We start from the raw sequence: 15,407 nt of genomic DNA on the forward strand, positions 1-15,407 counted from the left end.
ATGTACACAGGGTGTTGTGGGGCATCCTGCCTGTGTGATCACTCAGCACAGGCAACCACATCAACCATTTTCTCTGCAGCTTCTGCTGTGATATTTCTCAGACAAACAGGATTACTTCCATTTCATGCTCAGTTTGCATGTTTGGGTTTTTTTTTCAGAAAGGGGAGGTGGATTTTTTGTGTTATGTACTTCCCTGTAATTAATCTGTAGCACAGATATGTGCTTTCTTGTGCTGCATTTCTGTTTCTCAGTATATTCAGGTTTTATATCTTAGTCAACTTATTACCTTCCTCTGCAAAAGAATTATTTCTATAATCAGATTAGTGCTGAATTTATACTGAGTCTGAAGTACAGCTTTACTCGCTTGATTATTCAGTTTGCTATAAATGTTGGGAATAAATTTCAAGAGAGTGAATCAAGCAATTTCTTTTTTTACTACCCTTATACATATTTCTACTTATTTGCCATGTACCTTTACTATACCAGCTCTAGTTGTTCAGAGTAGACCAAAAATGATGCTTAGCAAGACTGTAGGACCTTTCTGAATGCTGAGATAAGAGTGTTAAATATTTTTCCAGCAAGAAAATCCCTTAAATTTCTGTGAACTTTATTCTGAGATAAGAGCTGAGAGGGCTTGGGCTTTTATTACACCCGGATTGTTCACCTGTCTTGAAGAGAAGCTATCACGGTGAGCAACTTACCTATTACTGCATTAGTGACAACACTGGTAACTGTGTTAATGGTAACATGGGCATGTTTGTAAAACGTAAGCTTTTTTGTATGAACTCGTATATACTTAGGCCATGCTGAAATTATCCAGGTTAGATGGAGGATTTCTCTGCATTCTGCAAACAGTGTTCTCTGTGAGTGGTATTGCTCATTTTAGAGTTAAAGACAGGCGTTTCAAGACATTTCTAGGGGAAATATGCTGGATAAGAAATATGGATATGCACGTTGTATGAGTATGAACTGAGAAGATGCACGAGTAACATAATTCTTACAAATCCTAAGAAGCTCCTGTATTTCAAAAGAAGAGGACAGTTTCTTGAATGTTACTGAAAGAGTTAATAAAGGTAAAGCCTGAGGTTTCCAAGTTATTAATTTTCTGTTCAGGAATGGGTTGTTCTGAATTCAATTACCCCACTGCAGAAGTGCTTCCTAATATTTGATGGCATCTTCTTAAAAGTGTAAATGATGGCGTGCACATGACTACGCACTTATCAGAAATGAAAGGCTTTGCAGGTCACCCCAAGGTTGGCCATTGCAGAGCATGGCAAGGTCAGGTGCCCTGTCTCCCGCAGGACACCGTGTCCTCAGGGAGCAATACCTGGTGTGTGAGCATCAAAGCCAATCAATAATAGCACAACCCAGAGCACTGCTGCTTCCCAGAACAGTCAAAACCAAACTGAAATAACCTTCCTCCTTACTGCACCTGGATCAACACTTGAAGGTCAGGGACGATAGCCGGCTGCAAAGAACAGAGACTGGTTTTGCAGCCGACAAGCTTAGGAATCTGTTTAGGAGAACATTGGCTATGGATATTGGGGAAATACTATGGGATTACACTGATTACAAGCACTTTGACTTATTCTATATATGCTTTATGAGTATATGAGTTTGGATGGAAATAAATGAGAAAAATACATGTGGTATTAGTTTTTTTCTTACAGTTCACAATTTTTAAGGGTCTGGCAAACTCATTTTCCTATAAACTTCCATCAAAAGCAATAGTCAGGCTTTCCATATGTTGCCTTTTCTTTGGGACTTACCAGACCTTGAACTAGTTAATAAATATTTTTTAGTTACTAGGAGAAAATGTACTTCATATTCTATTTCCTCTTGCTTTCTAGTAGCCACAGGCATCACACTGGAATTGAAATAACCTCCTCTCAAACTGAGAAGTGTCTTGTGAATACTCAGGATCCCATGAGGAATACAGTTTCCTTGGGAAATAACCAATAGGCAGTTCGCTGTCTGAAAAATGCATCAATGGTGACTTGATATCTCAGCCCACCTGACGATGCACTGAATGGCAGTGGTTATCTTTGAATGCCAGTCTCTGCCTAGGGACACAGGTGGGCACAGGACAGGCATTTGGGGTACTGCTGGCCATCTCTGCCACTGCTCCAGGGCACGGGAGCAGGTGTCCCCAGGAGGCTTTGGTATCATTTCCCAGCAGTAGGGAAATATTCTATAAAAAATAGCATCATTTCTCATTGTCTGGTTGAGTTTTTAGCGTCTCAAGGGATGAAGTTGTCAGTGCTCGCGTCTGGAGAGTCCCTCTGGGACATGAACAATCAAATCAGGTCCCTGTGGCAAGAAGTTCTCCTTCAGTCCCAGCTTTCCTACCTGTAATGCATTTCTCATTATTTTTGCTCCTAATAATATCTATGTGTATAAATAAGTCTTCTCTCTCCTCTGTTTTCACAGCCATCAGGGATTTAGAAAGACTGAAAGAAGTAAGCTATGCACTGAAAATATTGTAAAATGGATAAAAATGCCCTACTAGAAATACCACATTATACTGACATAACCTAGACCCCCCTGCTCACCCAGGTGGGACAAATCTCAAAGCCTCTAGTAGCATGAATGTTAACACATCATTTTACAGTATGGTATGGTATCTTTTGCTTGGTGTATGATAAGGATGCTTTAGTCTTCTGTTAAGACAGATATTTTTATTTAAACACCAGAGAAATCAAAGGCAGTGTTACTCCCCCCCCCCCTTTTTTTTTTTTCTGGGGAGGCGGTGGGAGGATGGGGGGGAAAAGCTCTGAATTGCTATTAGTGAATAAAAATAGCTAAATAGTCTGTTCTTGATTTACTGATTTTATAATGTCCCAGGAAAAATACAGGGTTTTATATGCCTTCAGCTGTTTAAGGGAACAACCAGGAGCAACCCAAACCTCCTGACTGGTTTAAGGCACTCCCAGTTGGCCATCCTTGGCTAGTGAACATTCATGGGTGTCAGCGCTGGCAAGCACCAAAATTGCTCAGTAATATAATGTCTAGAAAGCAAATATTCTTGTTCGTAGTTTCCTGTTGCCTGTTTTATAAGGTCTTGACAGTGAAACTGAAACCCAGTAAAAATAACATCTTTCTTTCCCCTCCCACCTGAATATCCCAAAGCTGTTACACTCACATAGACATTTAGCATTGTATGTCAAAAATACTGTCACCTCTGTTTCAGAAACAGTGGAATCAGGGCCCAGAGGAACCACTGAAAGTGCCCCGGGTCACAGATTGAATAGATCCAAAATGTAAGAGTGAGCACTGAGTTTCCTTTAGCTTAAGAACATCTTCTATGTCTAGACAGAGGAGAGGATGTGTTAAACTCCTTGTGTTTAGTGGCATTGTTGGCAAAATTCTTCATAGCAGCTCAGAAGCCTAGAGAGAATTAAATGAGATCTGGAAAACCTCTTCCTTTTCCATGGTGTGATGATAGTAGCTGTGATGGACAGTGCTGGGTGGGAATTTGTCTTATCTGTGTCCATATTGCTCAGGCACAGGGGATCGCCAGGGGCTTTCCAGCCACCGGCAGCTCCCGCCATCCTCCGCCTCTCACAACCCCACAGCCCCTGTGGTGTCAGGGAGAGTGAAGGTGGCTGGTCACCACACAGGTGGTGGCACCCGGGTCACATTTGTCCTGCAGACAGATGCTCCTGGCAGCAGTGCTTATTTCAGGGAGCTATTTCTATTTTTCTCTCTGTAGAAGAGGACAAGGTTGACAGCCGTGACACACAGCCTCTTCCTCAGGCTGCTCTGCCAGAGCTGCTTTTCTCAGCTGCAATCTCAAGTCATTTTAAACAACTCCCCGACAGCTCTAGCACACAGTAATGTGATTAGGGCACTAACTTCTCTGACCATATTGCTTCATATTGCATTTCAGATGGTAAATGCATTCCTCCCCCTGGAGCACATTTCGCAGTTGCCCCAGGTGCCCAAGACGTTTATAACAGCACATGAATTCATCCCTGTGTCCCTCTAGCAACAACTGCACTCGCGTTCACCCTCTCTCCTGCTGCTGCCAGCAGGGATCCTGGAAGATTTGCACAAGAGCTACTCTCCTGACATACTTCATCCCTATTTTGAAAGTGTGGTGATGTTTCAGGCCATGGTGGAGGAGGCACGGTGGTGCTGGCAGGGACAGGCCACCGCGCTGGCTGCAGCACCGGCTGGAGATGGGACAAGTGCAGAGTGGAGAGCACAACAATTAAGCAACACATTTTGTTTCCCACTACAGACAATATTTTCACAGACAGAAAAATTGCTTTTCTTAGCAGTGGCTGTTCTCTTTCTTGATTTAGTACCTATGGCGCTGACAGTTTAAAGTCACATTTATTTTACAGGTAGCTTTAAACAAATCTCTGAGAGAGTGACTGGTACCTCTTGCCCTTTGAGGAGGATGGACTGCATCTCTCAGCAGAGCAATAGCCCTTAAAGTGGTGCCTATGGAGTTGTGAAGATTTTGCCCTGGGGCAGGATTAGAGGGGGAAAATCTCAGCCTCCTCCTCTGCCCTGGAGAACACCACACATTTCACTGGGGAGATGTCTTCTTTCACTACGCATGATCAAATAATCAATGGAAATCCCTCTAAGAAAACAAGTGCCGGAGAAATGGGATTTCTGAAGGCAGTTGTAGTTTAAGCACTTCTTTACTTGAAGCAATCTGACCCTATGCCACTGACCTCATTTCCTTAAGGAAAAGCAGCATGCAGTGTGGTGTCACTGGAGGAACCAGCTGGTGAGGACCTGGGCAGCCATGCTGCTTGCTGAAGTCTGGGCTCCTGCGATGGAAAAAGCCCTTCCATTTAGCAATTCTCTGTTAGCTAGAGTATTCTCTAAAATATGCAACTCTGTATATGTTAAAGTAATGGGTCTCATCTTGATACAGCTGGTTAATTTTTCCAGTGGTCTTCTCCACTGAAAATAACGAGCACTGCACTGTAAAGACAAGCTAGGGAGCTGGGCTTTATATATGCCGCAGTATCACATATGTAATATCAGCTGATTTTTCCCAAGATTGTAGGACGCTGATAACCAACTGAATAATACTTCAGCCTTCAGGACAACTTGTGTAGTCTATCAGTTCAAAAAAAGTTTACCATCATCTTCATATACAGCTCTTGTGACAATGTGTTATGTGCAGATTTTATGGAGGGAAGCTGTCTTCTGAGATTCACTGCTATAGATCATTTTTACACAGGTTTATGTTTAGTGGCACTTATTAGTGACTAAGATAGAGTGGTACTCCTCACCAAGAGATGAAGTTGTGTGAAAGCTAGGTAGTACAACCACTGGCTGGTGTCATCCTGTGAAGTTCGTCCAGTACTTAGATACTGCAAGCCGGTCCTATCATTTGATTGAATAATTATTTCTAATGGGAAGGGGAAATCAGTTCATTAAAATAATATACTCATAGAATTATTTAGGTTGGAAGGGACCTCTGGATATTCAGAGCGAGGCAAATGTCAAAGAAGAGCAAGTTGCTCAGGGCCTTGCCCAGTTGTACTTTGAACATCTTCACAAATGGAGACTCCAAACCAGTTAGGGCGTCCTCTTCTAGTGTGTAACGATTCTCACTATAAATTTGATTTTCCTAGTATCAAGCTGTCACTTCTCATGGTGTAACCTGTGCGAGTTGACTATGTATCAGTGGGAGGATCCTGGATCCAGGTTGTCTGGGTTGCTCTGAATGCCCTCCCTGTCCTCCTACATACCCGCATGCCTACTGATTTAGTGTCATCTTGCTAAGAGTACATCCCTTCCCATCAGTCAGGTCACTGGTGAAGGCATCAGAGCACCAGCCCCAGTATCAGTCCCTGAGAAGCACTACCCACGACTGCCTCCTGGCTAGACATCAAAATGTCCTTAAATGTCCTTTAAGCCCAGTAGGCTGGCTTGTTTTTATGTCCCTTCTTGTCCATCCCCATTGGGGGCAACACGCTCTCCATTGAAGGCAACAGTATCAGCTGCCAAACTCTAATGTGTTTGTGTACCAGTGACAAGAAATATTCTTATTACTTCTGTCACTGTTTTTTACATATTTGTGTTATCATTGCACTCACAGACCAGTGTTCCCAACACAGTACACTGCAGAAAGACTAAGATAAAAGTATGGCTCCATCCCTATAGTACTCCATCCTAAGCTGCTGTTTTCTTTTCTGCCAAGTGACTGCCAGGTGCAGTTCTGTGTGTATGTGAGAAACCAAAATGCCTTTTTTATTATTTTTTCCCCTCAAGAATTTAAAAGATGTGCTGCAGTAAAAAGCTTTATTTTATGGCTAACAAGTCAGAGGGAAAAATACCTCAGCATGATTAATTGTGGAGTACCACAGCCCCAGTGGTGCTGACTCACCCCAGTAACCTGAGAAAGGGTGGCAGCATCTCTTGCCTTCCTGCGCTAATCAGGACCTCGTTTCTTTTAGCAATGGGGAGATTGCCAGGTCCAGACCTTCCTGCTCTGTTATGTGTAAATGTCTGGGTAGGATTCATCATTTGCACACATTATTCATATTCTTCTTTCTCTTATCTCTGAGGATAAGGGAAAGTGCATTTGCTGGAACTTTTCATCAGACTTTATTAATGCACTTAAGAACTGGGGTGGTGTAAGCAGTGGAGGTTGTGCAGAAATATTCACCCGTTTTATTTAGATGATTACCTGTGCAGAGGCAGTTGCCAGCCAGTGTAAGATGGAGGCATTAACAAAACTGCATTTGGCCAAACTGATGCAGAGGAGGGACACAGCTCAAAGAAAATAAAATCCTTCCCTTAAAAGAATGCTTAGTTCAATAGAGGGGAGTACCACAAAACTAGAGGAGAACTCCTTATTTCCTCAGGTTCCACCTTGCTTGGAGTCATCGTTCCAGGCCTGTGGCTCACATCTGATACATGAACGTCTGCTCTTCCATTAGGTTATAAAGCTTTAAGAAGCATCGTCTTTGCCCAAGTCTCCTGAAATCCCAATACAATCCCTGCTGTTCAGCTCCCTCCCGCAGACCACCCTGGTGGGGATGTGCCTTTGACAGCCTCTTGTCAGGAGGATTTCCCTGCAGGCAATTTCTCTTTTTAAAAATCCTGACAGAAATGTCTTTTGAAAGGTTTCATTTTGTAAGCATTTTTCATTTACTCCCATACTGAAACCTCCTGTAAACTGGATTACCTTCCCTCGGATGTCGCTGGTGGGTGCTCTTGTGCCCCCCAAAAAGGATGCAGGTTTTCTGGTCTGATTAAAGGAGTAATTTAAATTCAGCAGACATCCAGTAAACACGTCTGAAGATCTATGGTACGTGACATCTTGAAATAGCTGGAGTAGACTCTACAGTGTTAATTAGGAATTACGTACATGTCCAAAAAATATGTAAATAAAGTACAACAAGCTAAGAATGCTAAAGATCACAAAGACTGAAGGTACTCAGCAATGCCTAATTAAAGAGACTTCCAGTGTAACTAATTAATGAATCTTATTTTTTAAGATGATATTTCTAATCAACAAGGCTCTAAAATGTGACTTTTTCATATTCACTGGAGATAAGGCACCAAAACCCCTCTCCAGTTGGAGAACAAAACAGATGACACTTGCACCATGACTAACACCCTGCATGGTCGGCATGAACCGGGCTCAGGGGTCCAGCCATCCAGGAGAGCAGGCAGCTGTCAGCCACCTTTGAGGATGTTGGTCTAAAATGGTACGTACAGCTGCTGACTGAAAGGTTACACAACTAGGGTAAGATCTGTCCTAAGCAGAAGCTTTCAAGAAGCTTAAACGCCTTCCCTTTTTATTACACTGTGTTTCTGCATTTAAACAAATTAGTCTAATATAGACAGTATGGGGTGGGAGAAGATATATTTGTAAAACACAGTCAGATACAGCCAAGTGCAGAAGAGGAATCTTTACTTTTAAAACATTGCAGTGCCTCTGAACTGATGCTTTGTTTCCCAAATAAATCACAGCTACAGAAGGGGGAGGCAGCTTAGAGGGTAGCTGTGAAGACCCTCTGTTAAGAAGCAGAAAACATTGTCTATGATTAAAGGAACATGAATACCTTTGAAGACATCTGCCCCACAAGTGGGACCACGAGGCCATTCGCCAGCTCATCAGTTATGATGAAGAGCTCAGGAGAGGAGAATATCTTCAAATGGGATTCATTTTTCTGGGCATTCCGTAAATGACAGACACAGCTGCCCACCAATGGCTCTAGCAGATGAATTCACACACACACCTGCTTACATACACGTATGTAAATACATATGCATTTGAGTGATACACACCACATCTTTGATGTATTAAGAGGAAAGATGTAAAGCCCTCTCCCTTGCTCCCAATCTGGACATTGTGTGTTCATTGCTGTAGAGGCAGGACTGAAAGGTGTTACCAGCACACAGGGATGTAAGATATTGAGCCAAAGTTTGTAGCTCTTCGTTGCTAGGTATGTTGTTACTGGAACCTATTTTGAGGCTGGTTTAGAGGGAAATTTCAGTTTCTCCCTTATTTTTTTTTTACTTTTCTTTTATTTATTTATTTGTTTGTTTATTTATTTATTTTTCAGCAGCGAGGGCAGAGGTGATGTCTTACTTTTTTTTTTTTTTATTGTATTCAAACACTCTTGCTAAGGTTTGTTTTCAGCATTACTGTGCAAGCAGCTTGCAAAGTTATTGTTAAATGCCTATGTCTGTAGCTTTGCCAGTAAGTGGTGCTAGCCGCACACTTTTGTAGCCCTTCCATGCAAATTAATGGCAAGGCTACAGCAGGTCTCATTTTAAAGGGTTATGTTCTTTGATGAAAATATGCAAATACAAAGTGTTTGAACAACATGGGAAATCATCCTCTGATCATTTTAGGGCTGGGATAGGCACATTTGACGGAGTCGTGTTCAATTTCTTAGCCATTTTTACTGTTACTGGCCATGGCGCACACACAAGCTCTGCACAAGAAGGAGGTTGTGGTTTTGCTCACATTTATCTATCTTATGCACATATTGTATTCGCTGAACAAGCACAGATTAATTTTATATATCCTTATACACATGTATACCCTGATGATGAATATGTGCCTTAGACTGAATGCTGCTGTGCTCAGACCTGCTGCAGTTTTGGCTTCATGGGTGGATGCCCCGTTACTATGGGGATTGGCCTCTTGGAGTCCTGTGATAGTAAAATCTCGGGCTTGCACCTAGTGATCCTGGGAGAGTTAAAAGGCAGAAAACCCTTTTGAGAGGGGAAAGCATATTTACTGCTCAAAAACATGCTAAATGGGCATATATTCACCTGCATGCTTGAGTGGCTCCAAAATAGGGAAAATATTAATCCCATCATCTGAGTAGCACTTATCAGCAGAGGATTCGCTTAAGAAGATTTTCTATCTTGGCCTTTTCGAGGTGGGGTGAAGCTGCGCCGACAGCTTCGGGAAGCCTGCCCGCCAAGAGAAATTAAAATGGATGCTCAGCTAAGGAGGTACCAACCAATCTGTGTGGGGGCCAGGGACTCCCTGTCTGTGGTTTGGGGCAGCCACGGGGCTTGAGATCGGGGAGGGCTTTCTACTGATCCTGCTGGATCGCCCTCTGCAGCAACGGGACCCACAGAGGCCAAGAGCCAGGGTCTCCACACCACCGCTGAGGGAAATGTGGGTCTGGTTTCTGTTGGAATTTGTGAAAAAATGGACTGATGGACATGGAGGACTTTAAGGAGTGACCTCCCTGCGTGCCCTGACTCAGGGTAAATACACAATTATTTCAGCCATAGCAAGAGAAGTAGGAGTCTCTACATCTGTTTATTCAGATGTCAGAGCTGTGGGGCTGGAGCTTTTCTTCTTGATAGTGGCAGAGCAGGGAAGCCCCTCTGAAAGCAAGAGCAGCTTGAGCTTTGTTACAGCAAATTTTGCACCCGGGCTTTCTACTTCCCTGGCTCTCATGCTGCATTTTGGTGCTCTCTGCAGCCTGGTCCCTCCCTCCAGTGTCAGCCCCAGAAGAGGACAACTAGAACGAGACAGTGGTCTCTGAAGAGCCACGACCTGAGCGTGGTGCCTTGCTGCGAGGTGGGGGCTGTCACGAAGCAGCCTCCACACTGACAAGCTACGCTGCGCATTGTACGGTGAAGGGTTATGGGGCTTCAGGCTTCTTCCTACAAGCTGAGAGCATTTCCAGGGGCTAGTGGCTGCTGAGAAGACCCAGGGCAGAGGTTGGGCAGAGGAGTTTCTGAACCGTGGTCAGTGCTGGAGGGAGAGCTTTGGGAAGGAGCTTTTCTGTCCCACACTGCCCAGGTTTCAAATCCTCTAAGTTTTTATTTCCATTGCAGGGGAGGAAAAAAACAAAAGGGAGAGGAGTCATCCTCTGCAGAACAGTCCCCAGGGGCTGTCTGTACAATGCTGATTTCTGGAAAGGTGAGGGAGGAGTCCTCACAGCAGGAGGGAATTTTTAATTAGAGCTTCTCTTGCCCACAGAGAAGAGCTTGCGGGGAGCAGGTGGAAGAGGCTTTTAAACAGTGCAATTGAACCGCCTTAATCAGAACATCTGGTAAATCTCTTGAGAAGGGGATGGCGCTTTTGAAGGCAAAGGAGGGAATTCTCTTTTCCTTGCTGCAGGCAGCTACTGCTTTTCCAAGCCCCTAATGCTGAAAGGTAGCCAGAGTCCTTGGCACCCGATGGGCTGGCCCTGCGTCCGCTCCCCTGTCAGGGAAAGAGGACAGCTCTAACTTGCACGTTGGGGTGAGAAAAAGGGGCAGCTGCTCACCAGCAGAGAAAACTTGAAAGCTTGCCCAAGGAAAAGGCAGACTGACTCTGAGGGAATTCAGTGAAATGTGTTTAAGGACTTTGACCCCAGAAATCTCATCTGTTCTAGTGCCTGCAATAGAAATTGCTTTCTCAGAGTTGCATGGCTGCTTTGATGGGAGCAGCTCCTTTGCCGCAGTGTTCCAGCCATGCCAGAGTGAGACAAGTGTGGGGTTTGTCCTGCAGAAACACTCATTTTGGCATTTCAAAGCCTATGTTTTCTCCTCTGTGCATTCCCAGCATAATGTGGATTTGCAAAGGTGACTGAAAAATGGGCTGTGGAAAGTCATTAGCAACATCAATTCTCATTATTGTAGCATATGCCAGTGCAAAAACATCCAGTGTTCACAAGATGGATGGGTTGCACTGGCTGGGCTGTGAGTGCCTAATTAGTTAAAATACACAGCATCATAAATGCCAGCATTGACAGTTGTGGCCTCGCAATGTCAGCATGGTGAGCAACGTTAATTTGTGCTGATATCAGACTGCTGGCTTGGTGTGGAAGCCAAATCCTGGCTTTGTACTGCAGCCAGAGTATCGCATCCCAGGGCAGGGCAGTACGTGCTTCATGCGAAGCTGTCACAAGCTACAGCAGCAGTTGCTGTGAGAGGCAGCAGAGGCAGCAAAAGGCAAATATAGGCTCTGCAGGAGGCCAGCTAAGTGCTGTGGTGTTCTTTCCTCTCAGTCTCCATCACCCAAAGAGCCGCAGGTATGTGCAGGCAGGGACTCCTCATTGCTCAGCATGCACTTTCCCGGAGAGGGGAAAGTCATCTCTGCCTTATGGCTTCAATAAAAAATCAGAACAGGGATTCACTGAGTGTGCATCTGCCTCAAGAAACCAAACTGCATCACAAAAGTAAACACCTCTGCTGTCACACAGCCTGGCTTTAATCCTAGTAGTGGCATCAGCAGCTTGATACCTGTACCGAGGAAATGTCGGAGAGTGCTCAGTGCTCTGGCTGAGAGGGTCCTGTCCCACACAGCTGGCATGAGGGTCCTCTGCCCCCATCCTTCTGGCACTGGGGTCCTCTGCCCCCATCCCACTGGTGCAAGGGTCCTCTGCCCCCATCCCACTGGTGTAGGAGTGCTCTGCCCCCATCCCACTCAGGAAAAGTTGCAGCCTCTGGCAAACCACCCCAACTCATCTCCCTGTTTCCCCAGTGGGGTTAACGAAACCTTTGCCAGGGAAAGCATCTCTTGAATGAGAGGGCACCATGCCAGCTGATCTGTGAACAATTTAACCGATTTTTCATTAACCAGCAGCTTATGGAGAAGTTGCTAAATTTTATGGGCCATTAGCAGCTTCTGACGCTGCAAATGACTATGAAATTCAGGGTCTTGCAGTTTTGAATCTTGTAGGCTTGATAAATAGCTCTCATCGTGAGTGTAGCATTTTGAAGAAATGCACTCAATTGGTACCTCTCAATTTGAACAAGCTGTTGATGGCATGGGGAACCAGAGACAGGAGTGACCGCAGCAACATGGAAACCTGTCTGCACCTCCCGCAAAACTATGAGGCTTTCTTTTGGAATGGTTATTTTGATAAATGTTGTCTTGGGAAGATGGTCCATGATGACATTGGATAGTGGGAGTGAGACTGAAACAAGCGTTAATGCAGCCATTAAAGTACATGTTAATCAAGTGCAGTAGAGGACCAGGAATGCTGCACGCTGTTTATGCACATGTAGCTGGACATTTGCAAAAATGTCATTTATCCTCATTTTATGGCTGGGAAAACTCCATCACAGAACAGCAAAATAAAGACCCCCATGATCACATACAGGTTACAAGCTGAGCAGGTTTGGATACGTTTGTCCTGGCCCTGGCCGTGGAGCTGTTCTTCATTGGCACACATACCGCAGCAAAGTGCTGCCTGCACCGGGGATAGCCCTGACTGTCCTTATTTCCCAGGTCCTGAAAGTGTTCCAGCAACTTTGCATCATAAATAAAAAGACACTACTTCTTCCTGGCTAGAATTATCTTACGTGGGAAAAGATGAAAAAAAGAAATTTAAACCTAGGATAAACAGTGAAATTTTGGAGATAGGGTGTTCAGGTTTTGCTTTTTAAAGGAGGTGGTTAGCAGGTCAAGAGAGGTTCTCCTTCCCCTCTACTCTGCCCTGGTGAGACCACACCTGGAATATTGTGTCCGGTTCTGGGCCCCTCAGTTCCAGAAGGACAGGGAACTGCTGGAAAGAGTCCAGTGCAAAGCCACAAAGATGATTAAGGAAGTGGCGCATCTCCTGTATGAGGAAAGGCTGAGGGAGCCGGGTCTCTTTAGTTTGGAGAAGAGGAGACTGAGGGGTGATCTTATTAACGTTTACAGATATATAAAGAGTGAGTGTCACGAGGATGGAGCCAGGCTCTTCTCAGTGACAACTAATGGTAAGACAAGGGGTAATGGGTTCAAACTGGAACACAAGAAGTTCCACTTAAATTTGAGAAGAAACTTCCTCTCAGTGAGGGTAACGGAGCACTGGAACAGGCTGCCCAGGGAGGTCGTGGAGTCTCCTTCTCTGAAGACATTAAAAACCCGCCTGTACACATTCCTGTGTAACCTCATCTGGGTGTTCCTGCTCCGGCAGGGGGATTGGACTGGATGATCTTTCGAGGTCCCTTCCAATCCCTGACATTCTGTGATTCTGTGATTCTGTCTGTAATGCTCATCTTCTAATTAATGCTGCTGACAGAAACAGACCAGTGCAGCCCTGGGCACTGCACATAGTGATGCTCATCTGAGGACTGAGCTTGAAATCCCTGTAATCTCTGATAGGCAGAGCTCCCAGGGATGGAGGCAGGAGGCAAAGCCCTGCCTGCTGCTGGCCTGGCAGAGGTGCAGCCCCTGCTCTCCAAGCGTGCAAACAGGCAGAGCCCAGTGCTGCACCAGACTGGGTTGCAGCTGGGTGAGAGAACCTAGCCCCAGAAATGGGCTAAACAGTATGAGTTTTGGCCAATGACCACCATTAGACTGACAACCTGTGTATTCCAGAGCCAGCCAGTTTAGCCACTTGAATGCAAGCACCTTTCCAGTGATGCTCATTTTGCCTTTTGTCGAAGGGAGATGAGTATGGGTAGAAATGTGGAGAGGAAAAAGCTTCAGAGCAAATGCTCAGCTGAAATTTTTAACCCCTTTTCAAAGTGAGCTGGGATTCGAGGGGCCCACCAGAGCCCTTGGTGTGCTGGGGAAGCATCCTGCCCGAGCACAGGGCAGAGCTGATAGTGACACTTGCTGACACAGTTTGCCCAGTGACAGGGAGATGCCGTGATTTGAAGAGACAGACTTTGGTACCTCTGTGCAGGGAGGAAGGAGAGGAGACACCACTTAGAGGCACTCTGGAGGAGGATATAGTGACAAAACCTGAGCTTCTCCTTGTGTGTTAAATCTGCTGAGTGCATCCTGATGGTCTCCAGCCCACTGCCCACCACTGGAGTGAAAGGAGATGTGCTGCATGTGCCTGGGCTTGGGTTTGTTTCTGCTCCTCCGTATTGCATGGAGGCTTCCATTGGCAATCCAAGTTTATTTATTAGACCATTGAAGAGCCATGAAAAATGAGGCCACAGCCAGAGAGCAGTGAAGGGCCATGGCCACCCCACTGCCCACACCCCCACAGTCCTGACCAGCTGGCCAGCGCAACAGGTCTGCACCAGGTGTCCACCACATCATTGAACCATGGGTGCTGCCAGAGTTAATATGAAATGGATAAAAAGAAGAGCTATAAGCATGGGCCACTGTCTGATAGGACTGAATGATGGCTGGTTGCTACAGGCAAGTCTGATGTCCAGAAGTAGTCCCAAGAATCGAGCTGGACCAAAATTTGAAAATTAAAAGTATCTTTGAAAATAGGGAAAACAGAGATCAGCAATATGGAGTCACTGGTGATAGAAGACAGAGACTTCATTCACAAGTGAAGATCACGCCACATCAGTGCTGCTACCTGATGCCTCTGGGGAGCTTTCCAGGACAGTGAATGCAACTCCATTATCCGTTGGCAAAAAGTATGCGTTTAATGGAGAAAGACTAGGGAAAAGTCATATTTGACAATCTAAAAGTACGTACTAATATATATTAGATCTAGTCAAAGCATAAGGGAGCTCAGAGAGCACATAATGTGTGTGCTGGAGATTCAGAAGGAGATCAGTCAGGGTAATATTACAGACATTTATCTGTGCTGCTTTGATCAGATTTTCTTTTGATGTTTCCTGAGGCAAAAAACCATTCAACCAAAGAATTTCTCTCTGCATTTTGATACTTGTGCTTCTAAACAGAGTCATTAAATGAGCAGGCCCATGAAGTATAAGGAACGAACCTCAGCATCTGTCCATACATGTGTGTGAGTTATCCAGCATTTGCCATGCCCATACTTTCCTGGTTCTTCTCTAGCGTGGGTTTAAGGAGTGAAAAGACTTGTTCATCTCAACAGAGTTTAAAGTACTTCATTATGTTCTGTGTGGGCCAATCAGCAACTATCTCTGTCGAGTGCAAATACTATTAGATGGCCTGTCATCTAGCACAGGTACAGCAGTTTGGAATCATTCACGAGCCTAGAGAACAGCACTACTAACCTAAAAAAACCCAACAAACACCTTTTTAGAAGGCAATGGAGGACTCTTTGAGAGAAGTACATGCCTGGAGAGTCAACAGA

This window comes from Nesoenas mayeri (assembly GCF_963082525.1).
Source record: "Nesoenas mayeri genome assembly, chromosome: 1".
In the NCBI taxonomy this organism is placed as follows: Eukaryota; Metazoa; Chordata; class Aves; order Columbiformes; family Columbidae; genus Nesoenas; species Nesoenas mayeri.